Consider the following 16,628-nt stretch of genomic DNA (forward strand, 5'->3'; position numbering starts at 1 on the left):
GAGAGACAGAGAGACAGAGAGACAGAGAGAGAGACAGAGAGAGAGACCGAGAGAGAGACAGAGAGACAGAGAGAGAGAGACAGAGAGAGACAGACAGAGAGAGAGAGAGACAGAGAGAGAGACAGAGAGAGACAGAGAGAGAGAGACAGAGAGAGAGAGAGACAGAGACAGAGACAGAGAGAGACAGAGACAGAGAGAGAATGAGCAGATTTATCTAGTTTAAAACTCTGCACCTAGAATAAGCTTTGTCCCAGGTCAGAAGAAAGAAAAGTGAGTAAGGAGTCCCCTGGAGTGACAGGATAGACTTGGAAAGATAAAGAAGCCTTACATCCATAATGAGGAGCTAATAAATAGGAGAAGAGGGCGAGGACTGTGTGTCCAAAACTGACAACTGTGCAAAGTCAGAGGATGATGCAGTGAGGAAACACAGCTTATCCACAACGACCATCACGTGCAGTTATTGGACTTGCAGGTAACATCAAGATAGGGGAAATTGTTCACATGCTAGATCACTGAGCTAGGGTTCCAAGCCCCTGGATAAGCAGGCAGCCCAGCTGAGGCTGAATCTAATCACATGAGGGTTAAATAGAGAAGACATGAGAAAGCTTACTGTGTGACTCCAAAATAAGATTCATTCAGCTAAGATTGGGTGAGTCCATGGCTAGACTTAATTGTATGGGGTGGGGGGAGACCTGGGAAATTTAGTGACCCACATGCTCAAGGGAAATCAAGTGTCTGTGGCAGGATCCAGAGAAGCAAAGGTGGTCTTGGATTTCATTAAGAGCAGCCCAGGGTTCAGGAAGGACAGGATTTGATCACACCACATTAGAAATATTGGACACCACATTTTATGAATCCTGCTAAACTGGAGATTGTCCAGAGGAGGGAGAATAATGTAGAGAAGGAAATTCCATCCATGACTTGGAGAAGATCAGTTGATGGACCCACATGTGTTTTGTTAGGAGAAGAGAAGGATTCCTGGGGCACACAATAGCTGTTATCAGGTGTTTATGGGGATGTCATGTGGAAGACAGTTTTTATTTATTTTACCACAAAGGAAATGATGGACAGATATTACAAGGAGGTAAATGTGGACCAGATTTAAATACAGACCAAACTAAATGGGTGCCCTTGGGAGGGAGCTGGGTCCCCCACACTAGAGGCCTTGAAGCAAAGGTAGAGAAGCCACTTTATGAAATGGTGAATGGGAGATTCTTGGTTCAGACTGGACTAGCCACCTTCTGACAGGCTTCCAACTTCCATTGATTGATTCAGTGAAATGCTTGGAGATCTGTATTTTACTTATCATTGGGTTGGGACTAATTCTAGCACCTTCAAATGACGACTGTTGAATTGACTGATGCCTACAAAATACTTTCTTGTCCCTCTGACCTGAGGACAGAAGCTTATTTATTACATATGTTTGACATGCTTCCGGCCCACAATCTCTATTCCTAGCATGACTGATCCATGCCTTAAGGAGAGATTAGTGCTCTCTAGCTAGACCCACACCTCAAACCTCGGTCAACTGCATTTCATTTTCAGGAAACATTGAAGCTATAAATGCTGTTCTTTCCTCTGATACATGCTCCTTTAGAACAGATCAGGTTTTCAAAACTATAGATGAGGGGAGGGATCCTTTATAATGAAGAATAAGATATGAGTTAATATCATTCCTAATGAAGTGAATGACATTCAGTCAGGAAGGACAGAACAGAGGATTGCCAATGACCTGGGCTCCAACCCCCAATTCAACCACTTGCTAGCTGTGTGATTTTAGACCGGTCACTCTCTGGTTCCCAAGTTTCTCGTTAATAAAATGAAGAGGCAGGGCAATGAATTCCAGGGTCCCTTTCTGCTCTATTTTTTGTGATCTCATGATTCAAAATTCTAGAGGAAAATAAATCTGCTTCGTTTAATGAGTCCTGTTAAGAAGCCAGTCAATGGATATCCATTTAACTTGTGAGGATGTGAACTCCAGCTGACTGTCCTAGCAGCTGTGTGACTTCATTATCATCAGAAAGGCAGAGAGCCAAGCCAGCTGGCACCCAATCAGCTCCTTCATGCACGTGGTGAATCCGTTTGTGGGCCTACACGGCAGAATTGCACGAGACCCCCGTGAAAAGTTGAGAGTACAAAGTCAAATCTGCATAAAGATTTAATTGAAAGGGCTGATCGTTGCTGGGCCCAATACAAGCAAGTTTGTTTTGTTTCTGGGATGATGGCGGATTCAGAGGCGGTATTCATCTCTTCAGGAAGTACAGCCAACACACAAAATTTGCATTCAGATACCAAACATCACCACACACGATAATTTCTCAGTTTAGAAAACATATTTTTGTGCTGTTTGTTGTCATGCCGGCAACAATACATTTTCATTTTCTCCAACTGATTTCAGAAAGGGCTCTCGAGCCTTGCCAACTGCCAGCTTTCATGTTCTCTGATTTCCAATAATGCTGCTAAATACTCAATAGAATGATGATCACGTGTCAGGCAGCCAAGAAGCATTTATTAAGCACCTACTATGTGCTAGGCTCTGTTAAGCGTTGTCAATAAAGAGAAAAGGAAGAACTGCCCCTGACCTTGGGGAGCTTATATTCAAACAGGGCATGTAAATAACTTCAACATAAAAGATATATTATGGGATGAATGGGAGATCCTCTCAGTGGAGAAGATTCTAGCACATGGAGATGGGGTGGTGGTGGGGCAGTGTGATGAGGACTTTGAAAGGCTTCTCAGGGAAGGAAGAATTTGAACTGAGTCTTGAAGGGAGAGTATTCAGGTATGGGAGGTAGCCAGCATAAACGTATGAATAGTAGCTACCAGAGGAGTGTCAATAGATTGTAGCGTATGTGAAGGGAAAATAGAGAAAAGGCCACGCTGTGAAGAGTTTTATGTGTTCAGGGGAGGGCTTTGGTTCTCTAGGGAGTAAGCAGTACGTGGTGTTTGGTGAAGTGAAGAAGGAAGAATGTGACATCTCCAGATTTATGTTCTAGATAACTCACATTGGCAGCTTTGTAGTAGATGGATTAGAGCAGAAAGAGTATCGACACGGGGTGACTGGTTAAAAGACATTTTTCAGTAGGACAGGAGAGATAGGGTAAGAGCTTTTAGTAGGGTGACACTTCTATGAGTAGATGGACATGGTGAGGTAGGAATGCCAAGATCTTGTGATGGATTGAACATATTGGGTGAAAAGGAGACACAGGGAATGGCTCTGATTTGGAAAACCTGAAGAACTGGGATGCTGGTGGTACCCTCAGTATTAATAAGGAAGTTAAGAAAAGGATAAGGTTCTGTTTTTTTGGTGGGGGATAATGAGTTCATTTGGGGAAATGCTAAGTTGAAGATGTCTATGGGGAATCCTGATAATAGTGGACTGAATCTCAGGAGAAATGTCAGGGTTGTATAAAAGCTATGGCAATCATGGCCACAGAGAGGATAAGTGCTTGGGAACACCTGGGAACTGATGAGGTCACCAAATGTGTGTGTGTGTGTGGGGGGAACTAAGAGGCAGAGAACAGAAGAAGGCTGGGAATAGAGCCGTAGGCGATACCCACAATGGATGGGCAGGACATGCATGAAGAACTATGAAATAGCATTGAGGAGGAGTGGATGGAGAGGCAGGAGAGAGCAAAGGCATGACGACGGAAGGAGGGAAGAGCAGTCCTGAGAAGGAGCAGTCAGGCCATTGTCAAATCTCACAGAGAGGCAAAGGATGAGGATGGAAAAAAGACTCTGAGACCTGCACACGAGGTATCATTGGCAACTTTGGAGAAAGCGTTTTGGGCAAATGCTGAGAGAGACATAAAGGTGAGGATAGGAAGACACCAAGTGGAGATGCCTTTGTCAAGGAGTTTAGCCACAAAAGGAAAGAGAGACTCATCATGATAGTAGCTAGTGGGCATATGTGGGCAGCTAGGTGACCTCATAGTGGATAGAGGATGGAGCCTGAAGTCAGCAAGACTCATCTTTGTAAGTTCAAATCCAGCCTCAGACACTTAGCTCAGTGACCCGGGCAAGTCACTTAGCCCTGTTTGCCTCAGATTCCACAACCGTAAAATGATTTGGAAAAGGAAATGGCAAACCACTCTAGTACCATTGTCATGAAAACACTAGATGGGGTCACAGAGTTGGACATGACTAAAATGACTGAATAACGTTAACGTGGGGATATACCACTTTCGGAGGGTATGAATGAGCTGTACCTCATGTGTGCAGCCCCTGCCTCTCAACCTCACCCTTTAGGTCATCTGCAGTTCTGAATATTCTGAGATGATATGCCCCAAGGTTCTGCTCAGCCTTCCTATGAACGTCTTGGCATAGATGGCATCATTGAGACTGCTACTCAATTTCCCAAATGTCATCCAGTCTCTCAGATCTGGACCCCCCTCATTGCATATCACAAATGAATCAAAAGAATCCTTGGCAACTTCAATCCCAGAGATGGTTTCGTGAAAAGAAATTCATATAAATTGAGAAAGAAAAATACATACTCCTCGACACCAGACATTGCTTCATTTTTGTTATTATATCCTGAACCTCAAACACATTGCCCACCACTCAGTCCTTAGTGGCATTTATTTAGTTAGATTGAATTGAAGTCCCTTGAGAATAGCAGTCGTTTTTTCTTTTATTTTCTTTTTTTTTTGTATCCTAGCAATCAGCACAGTAGTGCTAGTAGTCATTTAATAAATGCTTGTTGATTGAATCCTTAATCACGAAAGCTGTCAGTCACAGTGATGAAGCCTACTCTATGCAAACTCCAAAAGAAAGTAAGCTTCTTGAGAGAATATGGAATTTCTCCAGAATAAAAAGGAAAGATGTTTTTAAAAGGAGATTTGACATAACTAATCCACTCATTACCCTGGTCTGATAATATATATGCTATATTTAATATCTTTATTATTTATATTTATATATGCTATATTTAATATTTAATATTCCTCTGCTTTGGCAAAAAAAAAGAGGGGAAGATCTATTTCCTAATCCTTCCTTTAGGACTGAGCTTGTTTATTATGATTTTAATATTCAGCTTTGGATTGTTTTTTTGAATATATATGTGTGTGTGTATTTATAAATATTTTGAATACATATATATTATATAGCCTATATATGCTGTATATGTATATATATGCACACACATTATACACTTACCTACATACATACATACATGCACACATACACATATGTCTGTTTTTCTGATATGGCTTACTTCACTTTACATCAGTTGCTAGAAGTCTTCCCAGGGTTCTGGGCAACTATTGCCCTCCTCATTTCTTCCAGCAGCAGAATAGCCCATTATACTCAGAGGTTTGGCCATTGTCCAATTGATGGATATCTGCTTTGTTTCAGTTTTTGGCTAAGATAAAAAAGTGCTTCTCTGGATGCTTTGAGTTCGTATTCTGCTGGGCAGGGGGGTTTTCTGTCCTTGACTTTCCTGCAGCAGATTGTGGCATTTATTTTCAGTGAACACACACCTGCATTCACAAGTACTTTTTATCCAAATGTTATGTTCAAAGTATGCTTCAGAATTGTAGGGTGTGCAGGTGAAGGACACATCCCAAGCCCCAGCTGGAGAATTGATTAAAAAAAAAAATTCTCTTCATTTCCGTATCTCCCTTTTTCTTGTTAATAGTCTGTAAAAAAATTCTACACCATCCCCCCCCCCATCCCAACCCCAAGAATCACAAAAGAAACTGCTAGGGGAGTAGGGTGTTTGGAGGAGGTAAACCTGAAATTTGACCTCTTGACCCTCAGATCATCTCTATTTCAAAATGTGCAAACACTGTCCTGTGTTCCCTTGGAAAATTTATGGATCTTTTATCAATCAGAGGTAATGTAAAAACATCGCCAGTTCAGTAGGTTAAAAGAGATGCCAGGCAGGAGGTTAAATATTCATTTGAATGTCTCCAATAATGGGCAAATCAGCTATTTAAAGAAGGCATTATTCCAGTCTGTTGTCAACACAGCTATTGATTGGAATTAACCCACTCCCCAAAGTCCCTGATCATTTTTAACAGAAGTTTGTCCTCTTTAATAGGGCCCTACACTTGTCTTTTTGTGCGTGTGGTCAATTTAGCATCAGATTTGCAATTGATCATTTGTTGATTGCAATGAATGGTCTGTCAATAATACACGCTCCCATGCTCCTGGAGTTCCACTGAGGACTCTCTTCCCCCTCTGCCTGGGGAACACTTTGTGGAACCAGGTTTCCTAGAATGGCTCATGAAGTGATGTTTCACAGGAATTCAAGCTGGTTTTAAAGAGACACCATGGGCTTCTCAAGGAGACATAAATCATGTTTGGGCCCCAACTTTCCTGTCGGTATTCCGATATTTGGACATCTGTTCCAACTCCCTCGATGTGAAATAGGCCTCATATGATATAGAAGAAGGAACGAAGGCTTTCATTATCTTAAATGTCATAACATTTGTTTGAATTATCACACGTGGATTTTAAATGCTGAAATTGTCATCATCACTTTTTATTCATTTTACTGTCCTTTCAGAGGACGATAAACCAGAAAATCTTTTTAAAAATTGCATTCATAATTTAGGGGAAACAATTTCCAATTGAGGCAACAAGAGGGAAATGGTTGCAGATGAGCTATACAATTTGGTAATTCCTTAAAAGCATAAATATTTTACTGAAAGAAACATACCCTTTTAAGGCACAAAAGATTTCTTATTCCAGTGGACAAGGCACTTAGTGACAAATAATGCATGAACAAGAGACCTTCTTTGCCCATTAGGAGATGTCTGCAGAGCGGCCTGAAAGTCTCTCATTTGTGAAGTTATGAATTCATTGTATTTGGAACTTTCCCATTGTGTGTTTCAGTAAGAAATCGCTCTTCCTGCTCTGATCTCTTGACTTCTGCTGCCTTAATGGTGACTTAATGAATAATAAACCAGCAAAATGAGAAAATAAGATATTTTCATTTTGAGTTTAATGGATAAAAAGACCAAAATTAAAAAAAAATCAAATATGGTCAGTATTACCAGATAGACACCACGACCCAAATGCTTGGTGGCTCCACTGATGTTCTTTCTTTCTTTTTTTTTTTTTTTTTGGAGGGCATTTGAGATTAAGTGACTTGCTCAAGGTCACACGGCTAGTTTGTGTGTTAAGTTGTCTGAGGCTGGATTTGAACTCAGGTCCTTCTGACTCCAGTGCCGGTGTTCTATTTACTGTGCCACCTAGCCGCCCCTCTGATGTTCTTTCAATGTCAGGAAAAACCAACCAAACAAGTCAGGGCCTCAGTATGTTGGGTGGTCCCTCTGTGGTAACCTTACAGGGGGCAATGTTAGAGTCATTCTGAATGGGGAAGTTTGGTTTATAATCTTTACCAGGGAGGGAATGTGGGGATTATAGGATCAAAGACTCCATTGGAGTATTGGGTGTCATTGTCCAAAGTCTTGTTGAAAAGATTTGAGTTAGGCACAAAGTGTTCTTGCCCTTGGGAGTCTGGTCTGGACCAGAGTGGATCATGTAATCTGAGGAACTACATTGGCCTGGAGCTGCAAATCCCCAGTTTATGGTAGAGCAGGAGGCTAGAATATCATTTGACCTGAGATAAATTATTAAACCATATCATGGAAGCAAAGGAGTAGTTTACAAAGTTGGTATTTTATATTTGCATATTTTAAAAATGTAATGGAAGCGTTCACTCTTCTGGCTGCTTTGCATCTTTGATGTCAGATGTTTTGACTAAGGCAGCATTTAGAGCTGGAGTATTTTCTTACAGGCTCTAAGGAAAGGTGGCTGCCAGTCCCATCCAAACGTGGAAGAGCTGCTATTGTGAAAAGGGGTCTACAGGCAGGAAGCCCCCAGCTAATTAATGCCCATTCCAGTCCTCACTGAAATTCATTCTGAATCATTAGGAACATCAGACTCGGCTGGCTGTTCAATCAGCCTAGTTTATAACTCACCACCAGTTTCAGATATTTGAAAACTGTCTCCTTCGTCTACTCTTTTTAATAGACTGTGTCCCATCATGGCAAAGCCCTCCCTCCTCACCCTACTTCCCCTCAGGGATTACTGGCTTCCTGGGAAGCACAGGTAGGGGGTATGAAAAGCTACAAAATGCTTTTTCTCGGCCCTTAGTTAACTCTCCCTCTTAAAATTACTTTGTATCACTTTGTAGGATGATTTACATGCAAACGGAATCCCTCAACTCCTTTGACTGTAAACCCCTGAGAAGGGCAACTATGTTCCTGTCTATCTATATCCCCAGTATCTAGCAGGGAAAAGTGGAATGGGACTGAGTTACAACTTTGCCGAGGGCCTGCAATGTAGTAAACAAGCCTTTCACCAAGTCTCACTGCCTCATCGGGATTACTAAAGGTTCTCGTTATGTAACACTGCTGGACTTTTTTCTTGGCTAAGCTTCTTTCTTATGATGACTCCAGGTGCTTTTAAAGCCTTGCTTGCTGTTGTTCAGTCCTGACCAAGCCTTTGTGGCCCCATTTGGAGTTTTCTTAGCAAAGACACTGGAGTGATTTGTCAAGTTCTTCTCCAGTTCATTTTACAGATGAGAAAGCGGAAGCAAAAGGGTTAAGTGACTTGCCCAGCTAGGAAGTGGCTGAGGCTGGATTTGAACTCAGGAAGAAGAGTCTTCCTGACTCCAGGCCTGGTGCTCTCTGCACCCTGGTGCCACCAAGGTTTAAAACCTTGTTTGGAATAAGTCACAAAGACCAACATAAAACAGTAAGGAGGGTAAAGCTGTTGGATTGAACCAAAGAGGTTTATACCCTTGTTCCAGGCCCCACCTCCCACCCCCAAGCAGAGTGCCTTAGGGCCTAAAACGAAAGCGCTAGTTTTGTTTCTACTCAGATAAGACAAATAGAAACAGTTAGAGCCTGGTCTCTAAAGGGAAGCTTCTCTAGGACTTGACCTAGTTTGGCCCAAAGCTGCCCTGATTCCCTTTCTTCTGGCAGCAGCTGTTGTCTAGCTGCAGTCCTCTGTAAAGATGGTGAGATCTCCAGTCTGGGGAGGTTTTTAAGAAGACGATTGTAGTGGGACAACCTGACTCCCAGAGGAGCTAGACTTCTGTCTGACTTGGGTTGGGGGGTGGGAAGGCAAGGAGATAATGATTAACCCTTTAATCGCCCTGGGTGAGGTAGGGAGGTCTTGGCAGAGGGAGGTGTCTGGCTAATTGCCGGAGATCACAGCCCTGGATTGAGCTTTGACCTCTTCATTCATATTTAGGATTGAAATGAACAGTGTGTCGTTAGGAGGAAGGTTTTTTTTTTTCTTTTCCCCCAAAGCAGGAATGCCTGCGGACACCAGAAGCTTGTCTCATGCTCTCCTTTGGTACCTAATGGGACCATCTCTCTCCCATAGAGAAGATTTTTCTGTCCTGTGACAACTAACATGTGCCTGCACACAGAACTGATTTTTCTAGAATTTTTTTTAATGTCAAAACTTTACAACAAAAATAGAAACTTACCCATCTCTCTCCGTTTTTTTAAAGAAGTGTTTGCATGTCTAAATTATTCAAATCAGAGATACTGAAAGGTGGTTCTGTTCCAACAAGTGCATATGAATAGTTTGATGGAAACATTTGCCTACTGCAATTGCTATTCAGCACAGTGCCCAGGGAGAACATTTACAATGTTTTTATTCAACTGTACCTACATTTAACTCTTCCCCTCCCATAGTCCTAAAGTTTTGTTTTTCCTATGAATAATTTTTTATAGTTTGAAAAGGTAATGCATGATCTTAGAGTAAGCAGCCTGGATTTGAACCCCAGCTCCGCCAATTTACCACCTATGTTATCTCGGACAAATTTACTTCACATTTCTGGACCTCAGTTTATGCATCTGTAAAATGAGAGGGTTAGACTAGATGATGTCCATGGTCCTTTTCTGTTATGAATTGTTCTTCTGGGATGGATTGTTTCAGGTACTGATGACATTGCAATCTGTTTTTTTTATTCTTCAAGCATTTTTTTTCATCTTTCTGACTACTGTAAATCCATCAGAGAATTCATAATGAATTATGAAATTTCTATGTTCTGGGCACTGTTATGAGCACTTTACAAATATCCTCTCATTTGATCAAAACCTCACTCCTGGGAGGTAGGTGTTGTTATTATCTCCATTTTTTTTAAATGGGAAAACTGAGATGGATATGTTAAGTGACTTCCCCAGGGTCACCCACCTAGTAAGTGTCTCAGGCAGAATTTAACCCTGGGTCTTCTTGAATTCACATCAGAGTTCTCTGTCTGCCATGGCTTGATGGCATTGAGACTCCATTGGAGTCTTGATGGAATTAGACTGGGTTTCACTCAGAAGCCCTTGATTAGAATAATTTTACCCTTCCTTTTTAATGAAGTCCTTATAAGCCTTTATGTCCCTGGGAGCCCCAGTTCAGTGACGGACGAGATCTACTCTAACTTCCTGGACTCTGAACATAGAGATATTGCACATGAAATACATGTGTCCTGAGATGCTTTGGAGTCAAGGTTTTCTTTCTTTCTTTAGCTCTAGGACAAATTAGTCAATTCTGCGTTCTAAATCTGACTCCTTATTTATGGCAACTTTCTTTTGAAGGTCTGTTATCACAACAAATGTCATTGAAAATAAGTATGTTTATGTAGCCTTGGGAATGAAAAAAAAAAACACAGGCACAAATTATCTTTATGCTGTACTATGTTTCTGCCACGATTCCCCTATTCTCGCCCTCCTTCTCTTCTTCTCCCAAACCTGAGTACAGCAAGGTCTCCTTCCTGTCTTACCTCATGGAGTCCCATCTTTACCAAAGTCACTCACCGTTGGCAAAAGAGCCTTGTACACAGGAGGCGATTCATTTAAGTTTGCTGATGTCTTGCTTTCAATAGAAAGGCCCCAGTTCACAAACTGCTTCTTTCACAATGGCTTCCCCCTTTCATCTGAGTCTCTCCTCACATGTGGTGATCTTTGCCTTACATCACATTTGGTTGTCTTCTTCTCTTATTAAGACTGTAAGCCCCTTAAAGGCAGGCTGTCAGCTCAACTTTGTGTCCCTATTTATGAACATTTCTTCTAGCTCTAAATAAATGCCCTTGTGTTCTTTTAAGGTTCCACCATTCTTATTTTAGGGTATGAAGAGTCCCCAAGGAGGACAGCAACCTTTTGTTAAAAGACATAAGCCAATAGGTTGGGAAGACAGTCATTGACACAGCCACTGACCCTCCCATAGGACTTAAAGGTTTCCAAAATCTTGATGGGCACGACTCCTATGCATGTGCTCTGCAGCCCAGCTCCATTTGTTTTGCTTCTGTTCCTCACATATGATATGCAATCTCCCATCTCACCTTTCCTCTTAGAATCCCTACATCCCTTAAGACCTCAGGTCAAAAGCCAACATGTACATAAGACCCTTTCTTGGTGTTTCCACTGCCACCCCCCCCCCCGAAAAAAAGTCCTTTCATCTTTACATTGCACAAATTTTGTAAATACTTAAATATGTCCGAGGCGGCGTCTGAATCTGGATCACTCCTTACTCCAAGCCCAGAACTTAATCTGCTCTATCCCAATGCAATTCCAACAAAATCCACTTCCTTCCTGGGTGATGATACCATGAATCCAAGACCATTTTCACCAAACTAGAGAAGTGTAGGACCGTAGCATTGTGATGGGTGTCCCCTTGATGAAGACCCCTGAGAAAGCAGTCATGACCTTGGTGTCAGTGTAGGTGAATGGGATACTGGTGCTTACATTTACTGAGGCACCGACTGCAGAATTGATGAAATTCTGGGGAAATGACCACTGGGTTTTTCTTCTAGTGAGACTCTCAGAGGACAGAGACAAGGAAGATGAAAGCCTATTAGAATCCCAAGAAATCGTTTATGCCCATAGGCTTATTACAGGGAGACCTGGACCTAGTGTAGACCTCTTCTCTGAGTGGTCAAGGCTAGGAATGAACTGGGTTAATTTGTTTGCTCTCTCTTTCTAACCCCTGTGATCCCTGTGAAACTGGCTGAAGCTGAATCACTAGAGCCGGAGGTGCATGACCAACGGGCACCATTGTCCCATGCCCAGGACCGTTGGCAAAAGATGTTTACCTTTGTCCTTCAGCTTTAAAAAGCTGCTTCCTGTGAGATGCCCCCAGCCTCCTTGTGGATGGTGTTTCACAATGCATGACCTTCAGAGAAAGAAGGGTTTTTTTTTTTACTTGTAAACATGTACTTCCTGCCCAAGGTGGGAACGCTTGGCTTCAGCGCCCTCCAGCAGCTTCCTATCAAAAGTGGAAATTTTTGTAGGTGTGATCATTCCTCATTCTCTTCTTAATTAAAGGTAATTTGGGGTAAGACCGGGAGGTTTTGACTTGGACTTTCAGGGTTTGCCAGGTGCTGGCAAGGTAGCACCTCATAAGGTCACAGGAAAACAGATTTGGGACTGGGAATTTTACCTGAGGCTACCTAAAACCAACCCAGCCACTTTACAGATGAGAAAACTGAGGTCCAGGGATTGTCTCAGATGCAGGATTAAAATGCAGGGTCACAGAAGTACCAACCTAGAGCAGTGCTTCTAACATAAGTATGTGTATACATCCTACTGAAATAAAGCTGTTCTTGTTTTTGTTGGTGACCCAGGAACCAAGACTGCTTTAAATTGCCCTTGTGTGTCTGTTTTTATGTATATGTATAAACTATTCCTTGTAATAAACCAGAGAGATGCCATCAGACATTGAGCTGGGGCTGGGGGGGGGGACCTTAGAGTCTCCACAGTCCAACCCTTTCGTTGTCCAGAGATTGAAATGGAAACCCAGAGGAGCTGGGTGCCATCATGCCCACGGTCTTCTCTTTTCTTTTCATCAGTAAACATTTGAGTGCCTACTTAAATTTTCTTGCATAAATTCTGTTTAGTTTCTCATATATAAAATGAGGATAATATTTTGCTACTTGATGTTTCCTTTTTCGTACCTCTTGGAGATAAGGGAAATATATTGCCAAATCCACCAAAGGCAGACCCTATTTACAAGCACCCCTGTGCCCTGCTCCCCCCACCATTGTCCTCAGTATTTCTGAGCAGTGTTCTGGGTAACACGTGTCATACTCACAATCTTACAAAGCATTGAGATTTCGTTTGTGATGTTCTTCTAAATGACATGCCCTGCTGAGTTACTGGGCCCAGGTCCTAGTCTGAAATCATATTCCAGAGAGGAAGCATCTGGGAGGACAGGGGGGTGATAATTAGCCAGTTTTTGTTCAGTAAATACATACACAGCCTATCTAGGTTTGTTCAATGGAACACAATTATTCTGATTATTTAATGGAGCTGCTGAACACAGAAAGCTTTGAGATGGTTGCATAGGACTGCATTAATTCTTATCAACATTTATTCCCAATGCTGTATTAGTAGCACTGAGCAGAGGCTGTAGCAGATTTCTTTCTGATAATGCCAATATCCATTGGAAAAGAATATATGTATATTTGCGTGTGTGTGAGAGAGAGAGAGAAATGGAGAATCAGAGGACATGGAGAGGAAGCTGGAGAGGAAGAGGGGCAGCTGAATCCTAGCTATTAAGGGGATTTATCCTTAAGCTTCTTTTCTTCTTAGGAGGTCCCTCTGGGATCCACCCTAGGTCATCCCAGTACTTGTCCCTCTCCCACCAGCAAATGGTTTCAAATCCACCCTGAAGCAGCTTTGTGACATGTTTGCCTCTGTTCTTTGTATAGCAAGTCCCAGCCACAGTGCACCCCAAAATGCTTATTGATTGGTTGGTGGAGAAAACACTGGAGTGAGAGACAAGAGGACTGATTGTTATTCTGCATCTCTCAATAACTTGCTGTGGTGTGACTACTGTTAGCAGTCATTATCACCTGAAGTTTGTGTCTGACTTCAAGCCATTTTGAAACAAGTCTTAGACTAGTAGAGATTTTGTGTTTCTGAGGATTTGACAATTGTGATGGTGGGATAGTGATGTTAAACAATTATCATTATGACCTGGTCATCTTAAGGTCATGAATTTTAGGGTTTGATGTAGTAGACAATAGTCTTGGCCTAATTATCAGCAACATCCTCTACTGACCTGTGCTGACTGTGTCTCCCTTGGAGAGTCACTTAAGCTCTGTGTGTCTCAGATAACTTTCTAGGGTTTGCTTCCTTCTTCCTAAAAGTGCTTTGGGTTGTTTTGCTGAAGGGATTTGGATTAGTGGAAGTTTCCTTCAGAAATCACAATTTTTTTACATTTTCACAATAATGGTGACTTGTTATTGATGTCTGTCCTGCCATCATGAGATAATATTTTGTAAAGAACTTAGCACGATGTCTGGACACAGTAAGTGCCAGACAAATGCTTATTCTCTTCCCTTCCACATAAAAAGGTCATTCTTCCAGTATCCCTTTTACCTCATACATGAAGATTTTTTCAGATTTCCCAGCTACTACTATCTCCTATTACTTCCCCTCCCCACCAAAATTTACTCGATATTTAATTATATATTTATATGCTTCTACCCACCTGATCTGTCGAAAGTGAGTTTCTTTAAAGCAAGAACCATTATATTTTTACTTTAACATATATGGTGTAGAGTAAGCACTTAATGAATATTGTTTATTTGTTGTTTTAAAGTCAGTTTATATAACAACCAAATGTGTAAATGTCTCCTACCTTCAGCCAGTTCAGTGCCTGGCATATCCCACTTTCCCAGAAATATCTGTCCTTAAACAAACACCAGCTGAGCCCCCACTGATGGCAGACTTTGGACATCAGGGGTCTATTGCTAGAAGTCTGTCTATTTTTGTGGAGGAATTTCCCAGGTTTCCTCACATTGCCCTATGAAGGTAGTCACTGAATACATAGAACTGTTTTGTTTTATTGAGCGACTGCCATCCTTTCTACTCCCACATTAATCAAACTGATGAAATGAAAATTGGTTGATAAATGTGACAAGGGTCCACTCTGATGCTGTTGAATATGTTTTAACCCTTTGGTCACCCTATTATCAAGAAGAACCAAGTACTGGGCACTTTGACAGGATGCAAGTTAATTTGCTCTCAAGATTCCTTCCTTTTGACTACAGCACAATGCAATTTCGACAGCACTGATCATCAGCTTAGATAGAATAACTTAATTAAAATGGCAGAGGAAGTTTATTAGAAGAGAAAAGAAATTCTGAATTGCACCCGGATATTGAGGCTAACTCATTTTGTGTGTGTTGTGTATCCCTATACATAGCTTTTAGAAGCAGGGGTTGTGTTTTCCTTTCGTTTAAAGAACAAGCCAGAAATAGAGCTAATTTATGCCCTTTCTGCCTTTTCAGACGGAACAAAAGCTGGCTCTTTCTGGTATTTTAAATGTCCATCCTAAGTGTGCTCTGAAGCCCTATTTCCATCTGCAAAACATAATGGAGACATCTCTTCTTGAGTTACATTTTTCATCTGATTTGTTAATGGTGCAATGTCAGCGAGAGTATTTTCAAACATTATTCATGACTAAAACAAGCAACTTTCTGATTTGCCTTGAATATTTTCAAGCCAATAAAATTTGTTTATCTTAATTTCATACCCTTGTAGAAACCATACACAATTTCCGTGCAATTTCCGTGGTTACATCATGATTGTCAAACCAAGTGGGGGGTGGGCAAAGTGGGACTTTGTCCAAATAGCAGAGCCCAGTTTGGGGCCATCTTCCTACTTCATGTTGAGGCTCCCATCGCCCCTTCTTATTTTGGGCTCTGTCTCAGCTCTTGAGAGTTCATCACTTTTTACCTTAATATCCTTCAAGTACTTGAATTACTTATTATTTAATTTTAATTATTTAATTTTATTATATCATTTATTATTTTTTAATTTAATAAGTAGAGGAAGAAAAGAAATATCCATTTGGGAGGAAATTTTTGACCACTTCAAACTGAATGGAGAATTAAGCATCCTTTTGCTGTCTGTGGGCAGCAAATCTCATAGAATGCATGTTGGGCCCATTCATTCTGTGTTATATATGGACAACCATTAGTCTCTTCATTTTATGCACTAGACATGTCATATCATCTTTGAATTGTATTTTCTGGATTTATGCAAATGTGACTTCTTTAAGCTTTTGTTTTACTCTTTCCCTGAGCTTTGGCCATCCTCTTTTATCTGGAATTAAATGAATAACTAAGTCTTCCACCAATGTTCCTTACCACCCCCCCCCCACCACCATTATAGGTATATTTGTGATCGTAGTGTTTAATAAAGTCTGGAGGAAAGTCCCCAAGAAAGTTCCAGTAGCTATTTGAGGTTAGCTGGAAGGGAGTTTACTGGACAAGTTCAATTGTGTCCACGTCCTTTACTGTCCATCCATTTGAGAGTGTTTATGCCATTGGAAGCTGTAAGCTATGTCTCTTAATGTTAAAGTCTCTCCTTGCAAAGAGCTCAAGTACCCTGGGAGCATCTCAAGATTCTGACTGTATCTCTCTCCTGTAAGAATCAGAATAGTGTGTCTTCTGTTCGGTAATAGGGAGGAGAAAACAGTTTGAGAGCATGGCTATTCTATTGGCGGCTATCCAGTTGTTCCTCAAATAATTTTTAAAGAACTTAATTCTTTGTATTTAATAATCACTTGTTAGATAAAAATTTCTATAATCCCCAGACCTCCCATTTCCCCATCTCTATCTATCTATCTATCTATCTATCTATCTATCTATCTATCTATCT

At 41.3% G+C, this 16,628-nt stretch overlaps 1 protein-coding gene across 1 annotated transcript in view; it reads left to right on the forward strand.

Moving 5' to 3' along the window:
* DGKB (diacylglycerol kinase beta) overlaps positions 1-16,628 on the forward strand; it is a 698,074-nt gene that overhangs the window by 388,901 nt on the left and 292,545 nt on the right. The window lies entirely within an intron of this gene.

This window comes from Petaurus breviceps, unplaced genomic scaffold (assembly GCF_028583685.1).
Source record: "Petaurus breviceps papuanus isolate PSGF00001 unplaced genomic scaffold, PetGlider_PUasm1.0 218, whole genome shotgun sequence".
Classification (NCBI taxonomy): domain Eukaryota; kingdom Metazoa; phylum Chordata; class Mammalia; order Diprotodontia; family Petauridae; genus Petaurus; species Petaurus breviceps.